Consider the following 13,106-nt stretch of genomic DNA (forward strand, 5'->3'; position numbering starts at 1 on the left):
AGAGGACTTTAGAGAAAAGCCCTGGAGAAGGTAAGAAAGGGCCACAGAAAACAGAGAGGAAGCCACAGGAACCAGAAGCTGAAAGCATCGAAACCCAGGAGAGAAGGACCAGCAGACACCAGCCATGTGCCTTCCCATGTCACAAAGGTGTCCCCCTTGCCAGCAACCTGCCGTCACAGTCCAGGTATCATCCCGTTGATGCCTTGAGTTGGATATTTTCACTGCCAAAGAATTGTAAATTTTAAATTAATGAATCCCCATTGTAAAAACCAACCCATTTCTAGAATTTTGCATTCCAGCAGCTTTACCAAACCGAAACAATAACATTAAAATACCAACGCATGGAGGTATAGAGAAGACATAATAATAAGATTTACAGAAGGAGATATTTGTGTCCACTGACGGACCAAGCCACAGAGACATGCACCTACTGTAGGGCAAAAATGTATACACAGCTTTGCGCTAGCATTCCCACAGGCGCTCGCACACACACACCCACACACCATCTTGTTTCTGCCTTGGTGTCTTTAAAAAGCAAACAGAAAAGCCCCCTCCCCTTAGAGATCACACCTTTTTGTGAACGGCATCCTCTTCCTGCTTCAGGCGGAAGTAGAAAGAGTAGCAGGGATATTTTGTCTTTCTCCAGATGGGAAGCCAAGGCCCTGAAATGGGTTCTAGGCCCATTCTGTTGGTTGAGAATTTGCAAACAGCCGTGAGTTGAGGCAGGACTTCTGGCTCAGAGCGTAGAGGCTCAGGCAGGAAGGGGAGGGAATGGGGTGGGGTGGGGACGAAGGCAACGGGCAGTTTAGAGAAGCAGTGTGATGGGGGAGGGGGGACCATCTCACCAGGTCAGGAGGCCAGAATCCAGTTCTGTAACCTCAGTTGGATCCCATAAACCCTCTGAGTCTCAGTTTCCTCGTCTGTGAAATTGGTGAGAAATGTCATCCTGCTTGGTTTACTCACCTGGTCTGACTATCATGCCCCTGAGACTGAGTACGTGAAAGCACAGAGAAACACAAAGTGCTGTAAAAATTTAAGTCATTATTCAACAAAAACGATTTTTCTTATTATTATAGAAAGTCAAATTTATATGCCAGCAGAGAGAATAGCAAAAATAAATATCTTATTCCATTTAAATGAAATGTCCAGAAAAAAAGACGCATTTATAGAGGCAAGAGAGCAGACCTTTGATTGCCCAGGACTAGGGCTGGGCTGGGAACAGGAATCGACTGCAGAGGGCACAAGGGACCTGTTTGGAGTGACGGAACTGTTCTGTCACTAGATTTGTAGTTGATGGTTGCACAACCGTAATTTACTAGGAATTATTAAATTGCTCACTTATAATTGGTACATTTTATTGGTATGTTACGTATACCTTAATAAAGCTGATTTTCAAAAGCAAAAGTGCAAAAATAGTATAATGAACCCATATGTACCTGTCACCCAGATTCAACAATTATCAATTTATGATCAGTCTTGGTTCATTTAAACACATACCCAATTTCCTCATTGTACTGTTGTGATACAAATTCCAGATCATATTATTTCATTTTTAAATATTTCAATATGTATCTTTACAAAATAGGTACTTATTTTTTAACGTAACCCAAATACTATTATCAGCTAAAAACTGTAACCAGATTTCCTTAAAACATTCCATCAGTGTTTAAATTTCCTATTGTTTTATAAATGTTATGTTTGTTTAAAAATAAGGATCCAAATAAGGTCTACATATTGTGATAGGTCAACATGCATTTTAAGTCTCTTTAATCTGTATGTTCTTTCTGTATCTCTCAATACCTTTTCTCCTCAAAGAAATGGGCTCCTTTGTCCTGCAGAGTTTCCTAAAATCTGGATTTTGCTGATAATAAATCTGTGGTGTCCTTTAACATGGTTCTCTGTTTTCTGTATATTCTATAAATTGGAGTTGGATCTAGAGCTTGATCAGATTCAGATTCAATTTGGGGCAAGACTACTTCATAGGTGGTGCTGTGTACTTTTATCATGGGGCACATTGGGTCTGGATGTCTCTCTTTTTTAATGTTAGTAACCACTTGTCATGGTTAGGAACATATGTCAACTCGGCCAAGTTGTGGTAGCTGTTTATCTGATTGGGCAAGTGCTGGCCTGTCTGTTGCAATGAGGACATTTCATAGGATTAGGTCATGATCACTTCAGCTGCAGCCACAGTTGATTCCATTTGTAATCAGCCAAAGGGGAGTGTCTTCTACAATTAGTGATGCTAAATCTAATCATGGAAAGCCTTTTAAGGAGGACTCGGAGGAGACAGGCCCCATTCCTGCTTCGGCTGGTGAGCCTCTCCTGTGGAGTTCATCCAGACCCTCCATCGGAGTCGTCGGCTTCACAGCCTGCCCTGTGGATTTGGACTCTGCGTTCCTGCGGTCACATGAGACACTTTTATAAATTTTATATTTGCAAGTGTTCCCTGTTGATTCGGTTTATCTAGAGAACCCTAACTAATACACCACTGATCCTCATTCATTCATTCAGTAAGGGGACATAGCAACAAACCTTTGATCATAAAATTAAACCCAGATAGAGCAAACCACCTAAAACAAAAGAACTGTTATGAAACAAACTCTCTTGTAACCATCACCATGTTAAGAAAAATCTTCAGCCGCAATAACAGAACTTTCCCTCCCTTCAAAAGTAACCACTGTCCTTACTTCTGTAATAAGGACAAAAATGAAGGGTGTAAAAAAACTTCCTTATGTTTCTTTCTGGTATTAGCATGTAAATGTGCATCCCTAGACACTATGGTTTAATCTTACCCACTTTTTATATGTTTTTCAAATGTCTTAATCTGCAGGTTGGGGAACATATTTTTTTAAGCATTTATTTTGGGTGAAATATGCCGGGTGCACTAAAGGAGAGTCTGAGACTTCAGATCTTATTTGAGTTGGGGAAGGGACAGCCTTAACTCCAGGAGAGAAGAGATCTGGCTTATGTCCCACAGCAATGTGCAGAGCATTGAGTGATTCAAAGAAGGCAGAAATCAAGCATCTGGAGAATCCTTCAAGTTTATCTTCACCCTCTAACCATTTAACACACAAATTAAACCTCTGCTCTGGCTAAGTAGGAGTAACAGGGACAAGATTTATCCTTCCACCTTTAACAGCTAAAAAACTGGACAGAAAATGTGAAACGATGGCTCTCAAACATTGGCATCAGGCAGCATCAGACTGTAATCCCTGAAGGGTGGAAACAAAGGACAGGAGCTTCAGGGTAGATTTAGCTGACCGGCTGCAGGGAATTTCCAGGCTGCAGAGCAAGGAGGAGGGACCCAGGCTGAGCTTAGGAGCTGGAGATAGGAGGCCAGGGAGGCCAAGGCTGCTAGAGTTTATGGGACAGAGTAGAGGATAGGATAGAGCGCTCCCGAGATCGTCAGAGGGTTTCCCCGAGTGGTCAGACCCGATCAGCACATGTACATGAAGAAATTATCCAAGGTGGGGAAAGAACATCTAAAAAGAGTAGATTGAAACAATCTGAGTAGAGTTCACATAAAATTGGAGCTCACAGAAAGTGTCAGTTCCCACCAACCAGAGTGGAAAACCTCATAATTCATGGGGTATTATTGGATAAAGTATGCTGAGAAGTTTTTGCCTCACTAGAGGCTTCTCTGGTCCCACCTAATAAAGCTTCAAAAGTAATCCTTGAAGATGTAAAGGACCTGTACACAGAAAACTACAAAACATTGCTAAAAGAAATTAAGAAGAATTAAATAAATGGAAGGATATTATGTGTTCATGGATTGGAAGACTAAATATCATTAAGATGTCAATTCTACCCAAATTGATTTACAGATAAAGCAATTTTAATCAAAATTTGAACAGCCTACTTTGCAGAAATGTAAAAGCAAATTATCATATTTATTTACAAGGGGCCCTGAATAGACAAAAACATCTTGAAAAAGGAGAATGAAGTTGGAGAACTCACACTTCCTGACTTTAAAGCATATCACAAAGTGGTTAAAATGGTATAGTACTGGCATAAAGATAGACATATTGACCAATGGAATTCAAATTTAGAGTTCAGAAATAGATGCGCACCTCTATAGTCAATTGATTTTTCACAAGGTGGCCAAGTCCACCCAACTGGGAAAGAATAGTCCCTTCAGCAAACGGTGCTGGGAGGACCCCTATCTCACACCTTATACAAGAATTAACTCCAAATAAATCAAAGTAGATAAAAAAAGATCTAAATATAAGAGCCAGGACCACAAATTCCTAGAAAAAAATGCAGGAAAGCATCTTCAAAATCTTGTGGTAGGCAATGGTTTCTTAGATTTTGCAATCAAAGCACAAACAATGAAAGAAAAAATATATAAATGGGATGTCCCCCAAATTAAAAAGTTTTGTGCCTAAAAGGAGTTTGTCAAGAAAGTGAAAAGGCAGCCTACTCAGTGGGAGAAAATATTTGGAAACCAAATATCTGATAAGGTTTTAATATCCAGAATATATAAAGAAATCCTACAACTCAACAATAAAGAGGGGGAAAAAAAACCCAAACAATTTAAAAACGGGCAAGACTTGAATAGACATCTTTCCAAAGTGGAAATACAAATGGCTAAAAAGTACATGAAAAGATGATCGACTCTCTAGCTATTAGGGAAATGCAAATCAAAACCACGAGATATAATTTCTCACCTACTAGAATGGCTACTATTAAAAAAAAAAAAGAAAACTACAAGTGTTGGAGGGGATGTGGAGAAACAGGAACACTCATTCACTGCCAGTGGGAATGTGAAACGGTGCAGCTGCTGTGGAAGGCAGTTTGGCGGTTCCTCAGGAAGCTTAAGTAGACAATAGATAAAAAGATCTGGTAATCCCACTATTAGGTCTAAACCCAGAAGAACCGAAAGCAGGATTGAGAACAGACATTTGCACACTGAAGTTCATAATGGCGTTTTCCACAATTGCCAAAAGATGGGAACAACTCAAATGCCTATCAATCAATGAATGGGTAAACAAAACGTGGTATATACATAGGATGGAATATTTTTCAGCTGTAAGAAGGAATGAAGTGCTGATGCATGCAACAACATGGATGAAACTTGAGGACATTATGTTGAGTGAAATAAGCCAGACATAAAAGGACAAATATTGTATGATCTCGCTAATATGAACTAATTATAAGCAAACTCATAGGGTTAGAATCTAGAATATAGGTCACCAGGAGATAGAATGAGGGTAGAGAATGGGGAGCTGATGCCTAATTTGTGAAGAATTTCTAATTAGGTTGATTGTAAATGTTGGAAATAGACAGAGGTGATGGTAGTATATGATTGTAAGTATAATTAACAGTGCTTAATTATGCATGTGAATGCAGTTGAAAGGGAAGTTTAGGGCTGTGTATATCCCTAGAAGGAAAGGTAGAGGATAAAACATGGGGCTGTATAAACAATGAATCCTGTGGTGGATGATGACTGGGGTTAATAGTACAAGTATACGAATTTTCATTCATGAACTATAACAAATGTTTATCATATTACAAAGTATTAAAAATAGGGTGGTATATAGGGAAAAATATACCTAATGCAAAATATAGACTATAGTTAATAGTAATATTTTAATATCTTTTCATCAATTGTAACAAAGTTGCACGCCACTGTTAAATGTCAACAGTAGTGGGGTAAAGGGGAGTTACGGTTTGTTAAAGCTGCTGAAATGCAATGCACAAGAAATGGATTGGCTTTTTCAGTGTGGGGATTTATTAGCTTAAAAATTACAATTCTAAGACCATGAAAATGTCCCAATTAAGGTACCAACAGGATAATACCTGGACTCTGAAGACAAGGCTGCTGGCATCAAGGTTTCCTCTGTCAGAGAGCAAGGCACATGGCGGGTATCTGCTGGTCCTTTGCTCCCAGGTATCTTTGCTTTGAACTTCTAGTTCCAGTGGCCTTCGCTCTGAGCTTCCGTGGGTCCTCTCTTAGCATCTCTGGGGCTTTTCTCTTCAAACTCTCTGGATGTTTCTTTCTCTTATCCTCTCAGAAAGGACTCCGGTAAAGGATTAAGACCTATCTTGAACTGAGTGGGTCACATCTCAATTGAAATAACCTAATCAAAAGATCACACCCACAATAGATCTGCACCTACGGGAATGGACTAAAAGGACATGGCCTTTTCTGGGGTGCGTAACCCAGCACAAGAGATATGGGGTTTTTCTTTTTCTTTTTTTTTTTTTTTGAGTAATGAAAATGTTCTAAAGTTGACTGTGGTGATGAATACACAACTCTGTGATTATACTGAGAGCTATTGATTGTACACTTTGGATGAAGTATATGGTGTGTGAATATATCTCAATAAAACTTTTTAAAAAAAGTAAGCCTTCTGAACTCTGCAAGTGAAATCACTGCCCTACCCCCCTACATGGGACATAATATCCAAAGGTGAAAGTCTCCCTGGTGGCGTGGGAAATTCCCAGGAATGAATTTGGCCCTGGCACCGAGGGGTCAACGATACCATCCTGACCAAAAGGGAGAAAGGAAGTGTAACAAATAAGGTATCAGTGGCTGAGAGAGTTCAAATAAAGTCGAGAAGCTACTCTGGAGGTCACTCTTAAACCAGCTTCAGTTAGACATTGCCACCTGTCATAACTTGCCAAACCCCAACCAAAACCATTCCAGCCAATCCTAAAGAACACCTAGGGCAATATATGAGACTCTACAAAGATTCCATGCACTAGGATAACTTTCCAAAAACCTACGACCTCCAGATGGGTCCTGAAACCTAGAGGGGCCAGCCTCTCTAGAACATCAGCTAGTTCCATCTTCCTATCCCATATTATTGACAACCCCTTCCAACATTAAAAAGGTAGAATGGCCATAGCCCATATACCTCTAAAGAGTGGAAGAAAGATCAAAGGTGATGATTGAGTTACACAGAGAAGGTAGGGTTTAACAAATAAATATGAATGCTGAATCATTATATTGATATTTTAGTCTCCAGTATCTTAGAGCAGCTAGAAGTAAAAACGTAAAATTGTGAAATTGTAACCCATACCAAACTATGAAATCTGTTCTACAACTAATTATTGTGATGTGCTTTGAAATTAAATTTATTGCTTTTTTGTATATACATTATTTTTTCACAAAGAAGGGGGAAAAGTTGATTGTGATGATAAAAAATACATATATTCTTTATAGCCTCCAGCATCTAGAAGGAAAAATCTGAGAGGATGGTACGGTAGCCCACAACAACTCTGGGATCTGTCCTGTAACTACTTGCTGAAGAGTGCTCTAAAATCTATTGCTTTTTCCTTGCTTTGCTTTGTATATATGTTATACTATACAATTTTAAAAAGTTTTTAAAAAGTAAGCCTTGAGACTTCCTGGAAGATGGCGGCTTAGTAAGACGCGCGGATCTTAGTTTCTTCTCCAGGACACCTACTAGGGGAGTAGAAATGATACAGAAAGCGCCCAAAGCCACAACAGAGATAAAAAAGACAGCGCACCCCATCCTGGAACGGCTGGCTGGCTGAGAGAAGCAGCTCGGGTGAGATCGCTGAGGCGCGCGGGCCTTACCGGGCGGGGTGGCAAGCGGCCGGAGTTACTCTCTTCCCCCTTCCCGGGCCGGCTGGGAGAATTGGAGAGGTGGTCCCCTGAAACCAAGGCGACTGGCGCCCACACCACGCGCAGCCCCCGGACCAACTGAGAGAATTGGATCGGAAACCCCCAGGCCGCGGAGAACGGTGACCCCGTGACTCCCGGGGAACGTGCACTCTCTCGGGCGGGCCGCTGCCGCTGGCGCCCTCCCGCCACGCGTGTTGCCCAGGGCCGACTAGGAAATTCGGACGGGCTCTTTCCCTGGCTGCGGCGACCAGCAACCCTCCCTGCGTTCGGACCCCGGGCCGGCTCAAGCCGCTTCGGCTAGCGAACCCCCAGGACGGCGAGAGTTTTCCAAAGTTTAAGGTCCCACAGCACCTTTTACTGGTGGGACCCGCAGACAAACGTGTGCCACGAGCGCCACCTACTGGGCAGGATAAGAAAAACAGAACCCAGAGATTTCACAGAAAAATATTACAACCTTGCTGGGTCCAACACCAAGAGAAATCTGAATAAATGCCCAGACGCCAGCAGCAGAAGATAACTGTCCACGCTCAAAAGATTGAGAATATGGCTCAGTCAAAGGAACAAACCAATAGCTCAAATGAGACACAAGAGCTGAGACAACTAATGCTGAATATACGAACAGAAATGGAAAACCTCTTCAAAAATGAAATCGATAAATTGAGGGAGGACATGAAGAGGACATGGGCTGAACATAAAGAAGAAATAGAAAAACTGAAAAAACAAATCGCAGAACTTATGGAAGTGAAGGATAAAGTAGCAAACATAGAAAAAATAATGGATAGCTACAATGATAGATTTAAAGAGACAGAAGATAGAATTAATGATTTGGAGGATGGAACATCTGAATTCCAAAAAGAAACAGAAACTATAGGGAAAAGAATGGAAAAATTTGAACAGGGTATCAGGGAACTCAAGGACAATATGAACCGCACAAATATACGTGTTGTGGGTGTCCCAGAAGGAGAAGAGAAGGGAAAAGGAGGAGAAAAACTAATGGAAGAAATTATCACTGAAAATTTCCCAACTCTTATGAAAGACCTAAAATTACAGATCCAAGAAGTGCAGCGCACCCCAAAGAGATTAGACCCAAATAGGCATTCTCCAAGACACTTACTAGTTAGAATGTCAGAGGTCAAAGAGAAAGAGAAGATCTTGAAAGCAGCAAGAGAAAAACAATCCATTACATACAAGGGAAACCCAATAAGACTTTGTGTAGATTTCTCAGCAGAAACCATGGAAGCTAGAAGACAGTGGGATGATATATTTAAAATACTAAAAGAGAAAAACTGCCAACCAAGACTCCTATATCCAGCAAAATTATCCTTCAAAAATGAGGGAGAAATTAAAACATTCTCAGACAAAAAGTCACTGAAAGAATTTGTGACCAAGAGACCAGCTCTGCAAGAAATACTAAAGGGAGCACTAGAGTCAGATACAAAAAGACAGAAGAGAGAGATATGGAAAAGAATGTAGAAAGAAGGAAAATCAGATATGATATATATAATACAAAAGGCAAAATGTTAGAGGAAAATATTATCCAAACAGTAATAACACTAAATGTCAATGGACTGAATTCCCCAATCAAAAGACATAGATTGGCAGAATGGATTAAAAAACAGGATCCTTCTATATGCTGTCTACAGGAAACACACTTAGACCCAAAGATAAACATAGGTTGAAAGTGAAAGGTTGGGAAAAGATATTTCATGCAAATAACAACCAGAAAAGAGCAGGAGTGGCTATACTAATATCCAACAAATTAGACTTCAAATGTAAAACAGTTAAAAGAGACAAAGAAGGACACTATATACTAATAAAAGGAACAATTAAACAAGAAGACATAACAATCATAAATATTTACGCACCGAATCAGAATGCCCCAAAATATGTGAGGAATATACTGCAAACACTGAAAAGGGAAATAGACTCATATACCATAATAGTTGGAGACTTCAACTCACCACTCTCATCAAGGGACAGAACATCTAGACAGAGGATCAACAAAGAAATAGAGAATCTGAATATTACTATAAATGAACTAGACTTAATAGACATTTATAGGACATTACATCCCTCAACAGCAGGATACACCTTTTTCTCAAGTGCTCATGGATCATTCTCAAAGATAGACCATATGCTGGGTCACAAAGCAAGTCTTAACAAATTTAAAAAGATTGAAATCTTACACAACACTTTCTCGGACCATAAAGGAATGATGTTGGAATCAATAATAGGCGGAGTGCCAGAAAATTCACAAATACGTGGAGGCTCAACAACACACTCCTAAACAACGACTGGGTCAAAGAAGAAATTGCAAGAGAAATTAGCAAATACCTCGAGGCGAATGAAAATGAAAACACAACATATCAAAACTTATGGGACGCAGCAAAGGCAGTGCTAAGAGGGAAATTTATTGCTCTAAATGCCTATATCAGAAAAGAAGAAAAGGCAAAAATTCAGGAATTAACTATCCATCTGGAAGAACTGGAGAAAGAACAGCAAGCTAACCCCAAAGCAAGCAAAAGGAAAGAAATAACAAAGATTAGAGCACAAATAAATGAAATTGAAAACATGAAAACAATAGAGAAAATCAATAAGGCCAGAAGTTGGTTCTATGAGAAAATCAATAAGATTGATGGGCCCTTAGCAAGATTGACAAAAAGAAGAAGAGAGAGGATGCAAATAAATAAGATCAGAAATGGAAGAGGAGACATAACTACTGACCTCACAGAAATAAAGGAGGTAATAACAGGATACTATGAACAACTTTACGCTAATAAATACAACAATTTAGAGGAAATGGACGGGTTCCTGGAAAGACATGAACAACCAGCTTTGACTCAAGAAGACATAGATGACCTCAACAAACCAATCACAAGTAAAGAAATTGAATTAGTCATTCAAAAGCTTCCTAAAAAGAAAAGTCCAGGACCAGATGGCTTCACATGTGAATTCTACCAAACGTTCCAGAAAGAATTAGTACCAATTCTCTTCAAACTCTTCAAAAAAATCGAAGTGGAGGGAAAACTACCTAATTCATTCTATGAAGCCAACATCACCCTCATACCAAAACCAGGCAAAGATATTACAAAAAAAGAAAACTACAGACCAATCTCTCTAATGAATACAGATGCAAAAATCCTCAATAAAATTCTAGCAAATCGTATCCAACAACACATTAAAAGAATTATACATCATGACCAAGTAGGATTCATCCCAGGTATGCAAGGATGCTTCAACATAAGAAAATCAATTAATGTAATACACCATATCAACAAATCAAAGCAGAAAAATCACATGATCATCTCAATTGATGCAGAGAAGGCATTCGACAAGATTCAACATCCTTTCCTGTTGAAAACACTTCAAAAGATAGGAATACAAGGGAACTTCCTTAAAATGATAGAGGGAATATATGAAAAACCCACAGCTAATATCATCCTCAATGGGGAAAAATTGAAAACTTTCCCCCTAAGATCAGGAACAAGACAAGGATGTCCACTATCACCACTATTATTCAACATTGTGTTGGAGGTTCTAGCCAGAGCAATTAGACAAGAAAAAGAAATACAAGGCATCAAAATTGGAAAGGAAGAAGTAAAACTATCACTGTTTGCAGACGATATGATACTATACGTCGAAAACCCGGAAAAATCCACAACAAAACTACTAGAGCTAATAAATGAGTACAGCAAAGTAGCAGGTTACAAGATCAACATTCAAAAATCTGTAGCATTTCTATACACTAGTAATGAACAAGCTGAGGGGGAAATCAAGAAACGAATCCCATTTACAATTGCAACTAAAAGAATAAAATACCTAGGAATAAATTTAACTAAAGAGACAAAAAACCTATATAAAGAAAACTACAAAAAACTGCTAAAAGAAATCACAGAAGACCTAAATAGATGGAAGGGCATACCGTGTTCATGGATTGGAAGACTAAATATAGTTAAGATGTCAATCCTACCTAAATTGATTTACAGATTCAATGCAATACCAATCAAAATCCCAACAACTTATTTTTCAGAAATAGAAAAACCAATAAGCAAATTTATCTGGAAGGGCAGGGTGCCCCGAATTGCTAAAAACATCTTGAGGAAAAAAAACGAAGCTGGAGGTCTCGCGCTGCCTGACTTTAAGGCATATTATGAAGCCACAGTGGTCAAAACAGCATGGTATTGGCATAAAGATAGATATATCGACCAATGGAATCGAATACAGTGCTCAGATATAGACCCTCTCATCTATGGACATTTGATCTTTGATAAGGCAGTCAAGCCAACTCACCTGGGACAGAGCAGTCTCTTCAATAAATGGTGCCTAGAGAACTGGATATCCATATGCAAAAGAATGAAAGAAGACCCATCTCTCACACCCTATACAAAAGTTAACTCAAAATGGATCAAAGATCTAAACATTAGGTCTAAGACCATAAAACAGTTAGAGGAAAATGTTGGGAGATATCTTATGGATCTTACAACTGGAGGCGGTTTTATGGACCTTAAACCTAAAGCAAGAGCACTGAAGAAGGAAATAAATAAATGGGAACTCCTCAAAATTAAACACTTTTGTGCATCAAAGAACTTCATCAAGAAAGTAGAAAGACAGCCTTCACAATGGGAGACAATATTTGGAAATGATATATCAGATAAAGGTCTAGTATCCAGAATTTATAAAGAGATTGTTCATCTCAACAACAAAAAGACAGCCAACCCAATTACAAAATGGGAAAAAGACTTGAACAGACACCTCTCAGAAGAGGAAATACGGATGGCCAAGAGGCACATGAAGAGATGCTCAATGTCCCTGGCCATTAGAGAAATGCAAATCAAAACCACAATGAGATATCATCTCACACCCACCAGAATGGCCATTATCAACAAAACAGAAAATGACAAGTGCTGGAGAGGATGCGGAGAAAGAGGCACACTTATCCACTGTTGGTGGGAATGTCAAAGGGTGCAACCACTGTGGAAGGCAGTTTGGCGGTTCCTCAAAAAGCTGAATATAGAATTGCCATACGACCCAGCAATACCATTGCTAGGTATCTACTCAAAGGACTTAAGGGCAAAGACACAAACGGACATTTGCACACCAATGTTTATAGCAGCATTATTTACAATTGCAAAGAGATGGAAACAGCCAAAATCTCCATCAACAGAAGAGTGGCTAAACAAACTGTGGTATATACATACGATGGAATATTATGCAGCTTTAAGACAAGATAAACTTATGAACCATGTAATAACATGGATGGACCTAGAGAATATTATGCTGAGTGAATCCAGCCAAAAACTAAAGGACAAATACTGTATGGTCCCACTGATGTGAACGGACATTCGAGAATAAACTTGAAATATGTCATTGGTAACAGAGTTCAGCAGGAGTTAGAAACAGGGTAAGACAATGGGTAATTGAAGCTGAAGGGATACAGACTGTGCAACAGGACTAGATACAAAAACTCAAAAATGGACAGCACAATAATACCTAATTGTAAAGTAATCATGTT

The sequence above is a fragment of the Tamandua tetradactyla genome, chromosome 5 (genome assembly GCF_023851605.1).
Source record: "Tamandua tetradactyla isolate mTamTet1 chromosome 5, mTamTet1.pri, whole genome shotgun sequence".
In the NCBI taxonomy this organism is placed as follows: domain Eukaryota; kingdom Metazoa; phylum Chordata; class Mammalia; order Pilosa; family Myrmecophagidae; genus Tamandua; species Tamandua tetradactyla.